We start from the raw sequence: 3,674 nt of genomic DNA, 5'->3' as shown, positions 1-3,674 counted from the left end.
AGGGCACTGATTAAGTCATGAAGCCCGAGTCCTCAAGAATGGCATTAGTGCTTGTATAAAGGAGGCTCCAAAGAGCTCCCTCTCCCCTGCCACCATTTGAGGCTGCAACAAGAAGTCTCAGAAGAGGATCCTTACCCTGATCTCAGACTCCCAGCCTCCACAACTGTGAGAAATAAGTGTCTGTTGTTTATAGGCCACCCAGTCTGCAGTATTTTGTTAGAGCAGTGCAAATGCACTAAGACACTACTTTTGAATTTCCCAGCATCTGATCTTAAACTAAACACTTCATCTCTCTGAGACTTGTTCTTATTTGAATCTTAAAATTTGGCTACAGTAAACTATGGGATCTATACCAGTTATCAACTCCTGTGACCCAGTTTTCCAGGAACCTTACATTTACGTAAGGATAGTCCCACACACTACCTTGCCCGCTTGGCCTGTCTTGCCTGTCATATTATAAGGCAAAAAAATATTCTGCTAGAATGAATTAAAGAAAATCATTAAAGGTATAAATGGGAGAAGCAATGCGGCTGAATTTGTTCCCCTAACTCTGTATTAGTGAATTGTTAATTCATATCGAGAACATCGTGACCTTAAATGGCAAATAGATGGAAACTGAAACATGAAACATTTGACCCAGGTTAACCACTCAAGTCATGGCAAAGCCAAGACTAAAACTAAGGTCTCCTAACTCCAGTCTATTGTTATTACTGATTTGTAAATTGCCAGGGTTTCTTAACATTAATATGACAATGGGTGAGACTTTGAGAAATTTTATTCAAGTGAAATTTGAAGCCACATTGCTCATATTCTTGCGTACTTCCCAGTAATTTCTGTCCCAAAAGTATGTAGAATTCTGGAGAATGAGAAAGGTATGAATGATGAAAGGAAGCTTTTAGCCTCTCAAACACTGTACTAATCCCAAACCCCATAAGTTTCTTGTGGCATCCATGGATGCTATAAAAAACCACCTTCTTTTGTTTGTTCATTTTTTGTTAGTCCTCGCTTGGGGATATTAGCAGGTAAAAGATCACAATCCCTCCGGAAACTGGCATTTGGTTTCATTTACAATCTTGTACAACTTGTTTCTTAGGTGGCTGTTTCTTCTCCAGGTTATTTTATATAAGCAGTCATCTGCACTACTGATTTAAAGTTTTAAAATGTATTTACTTATATGCTATGGAAACTTATAGCTCCTCACCCAAATCTGTTTGTCTCTTCTTCTTGGTCTCAATTTGAGTGTGACATCTCTTTTCTGCTGAGAATCTGACTGACACAGATGCTGAAAAGAGAATGTTGATGGCCCTTTGGCAGGAAAACACAGCAACCAACAGCCATGGGTAGTTCAGTAAAGAGACATTTTCCCTTGGTCTCAAGTCCCTTCTGAGTCCCCCAAGCAGAGGAATCAAGGAATCAAGCCTTGAGAAGAGATAAGGAGGTGGTCTGACAGAAAAAAAAACCCGCCCCTCAAAGAGAGAGAGAGAGAGAGAGAGAGACCCATACACAAATATAAGTATAAACTTTCAAAATAGCAGATAAATAAGTTCCCTTAAATAATGGTGTTGAAAGAATAAGCCAATATAAAAAGAACATGTGAAGGTCAAGTTTCAAAAAGTACTAGGGAAACAAACTGACTCAGGTGCCCTATAATCAATTTTTCACAGCTGGAATCACTGAGATTGTCAAGTGGGTTTCACAGTTTACCTGCAATCATAGGAACCCAAGAGCAGAAGTAGCCTTGGATTTTTGCTTGGCATTTTTGAGTCACACTGCCTCTAAGGATGTGGCCTTTTACATTTAATCCACTGGAAAAAATATTAGTGAGTGACTGAGTACCACAAACAGGCAGTCATATTTCCTGCAAGGGAATGAAAAAGTTACAAAATGGCTTTCCAAACAGAAGAAAACAAAATCCATCCTTCTGTGTTTACTAGTAAAAAGCTACAAAAGAACATGTCATTCAATTAACCTTAAAGATTTATCTGTAAATGACATGTTATAAATGTACTAGAGGCCCAGTGCACGAAATTCCTGCACTTGAGGGGGGTCCCTTAGCCCGGCCTGAGCTCTCTTGCAGTCCAGGAGTGCTTGGGGGTTGTCTGACTAAGCCATCGGTCAGACATCCTTAGTGCTGCCGTGAAGGCAGGAGAGGATCCCACTGCAGGGAAGGCGGGAGAGGTTCCACCACCACCGCTGTGTTCGCCAGCTGTGAGCCCAGGTTCTGGCTCAGTGCCACTCCCCCTGTGGAAGCGCAGTGACCACCAGGGGGCAGCTCCTGCATTGAGCATCTGCCCCTGGTGGTCAGTGCACATCATAGTGACCAGTCATTCTAAAGTCGAGCTGAAACCAGCTCTCCAAAATCCCCTGAGGGGTTCCAGATTGCAAGAGGGTGCAGGCCAGGCCGAGGGATCCTATCAGTGCACGATTGGGGCCAGCAAGGGAACCAGGAGGCTGGCCAGCCAGGGAGGGACTGCAGGAGGGCTCCAGGGCAAGTCTGGCCCATCTCACTCGTCCTGATTGGCTGGAAACCAGCAGCAACCTAACCTACCGGTCAGAGTGTCTGCACCCTAGTGGTCAGTGCATGTCATAGCGAGCAGTTGAGCGACCTTAGCGTATCATTAGCATATTACGCTTTGATTGGTTGAACGGCCGACTGGACGACCGGACACTTAGGCTCTTATTATATAGGATACTGTAAGGGCACACATCTAGAGTTTTTATTTATTTTATTTCATGTTTTATTATTTTTATTTTTTTAATATATTTTATTGATTTTTTTACAGTGAGGAAGGGAGAGAGATAGAGAGCTAGAATATTTTAGAGAGAGAGAGGATGGGAGAGAAACATCAATGTGAGAGAGAAACATCGATCAGATGTTTCGAATATGCACCTGACCAATGACTTAACCCCTAACCTTTTGATGTATGGGATGACACTCCAATCAACTGAGCCACCCAGCCAGGGCTAGCCTTAATTTTTGATCATAGATATAACTCAAATCAGTGTTGAATTCTAATATCATAGAACCAGCTGTCCAGCTAATATCCATAGCCTAATTTAATAATCATAAAACAAGACAGTATTTTTAATTAAATAAATGGAACATGAAATATATTGTAATAATATATGTAATTCATGTAATAATATTGGAGGTGGGACAATTTAGAGCCTTCCTCATAATAAAGTATTAATTATTAACTAGGTTAAGTAGTTTCTTTTTAGAGCTTACAAAACTCATCAAACTGGAATTCTCCTGTGAAGTATGTTCATCTTCAAAATTATATTAACATTTGAAAGAACTTTTGTAAATGTGGGCATGATTTTTTCCCCCGGGTATTACATGAAACAATGTATCATATTTCTGACTAGGTTGTGCTAGCATTAGGGATGTCTGTGACCTTCTCAACACACTTGGTCAACATCTATCCATCACCTTTTAAGATGGCTCTAGATCACTTCGTAAATGAAAAATAACTGTTCTAATACTTTTCAACATGGGTATGGGTGGCTGGTGTGGAGTTGCCACCACAGTGATCAACATGTATATCTGTGTCTGCGAACATGCACATACACTCACATGTTTAGGAAAAGTTCTCTTTAAGCTGGCAATAAGGGGGTCCTATTCATAAATCTCTGTTTTTGTCCAAACAGTCATATCTCAATTCCCAAACTGG

This window comes from Myotis davidii, unplaced genomic scaffold (genome assembly GCF_000327345.1).
Source record: "Myotis davidii unplaced genomic scaffold, ASM32734v1 scaffold379, whole genome shotgun sequence".
NCBI classification, from domain to species: Eukaryota; Metazoa; Chordata; class Mammalia; order Chiroptera; family Vespertilionidae; genus Myotis; species Myotis davidii.
The sequence above is the reverse complement of the archived record's forward strand: the minus strand, read 5'-3'. Positions refer to the sequence as shown.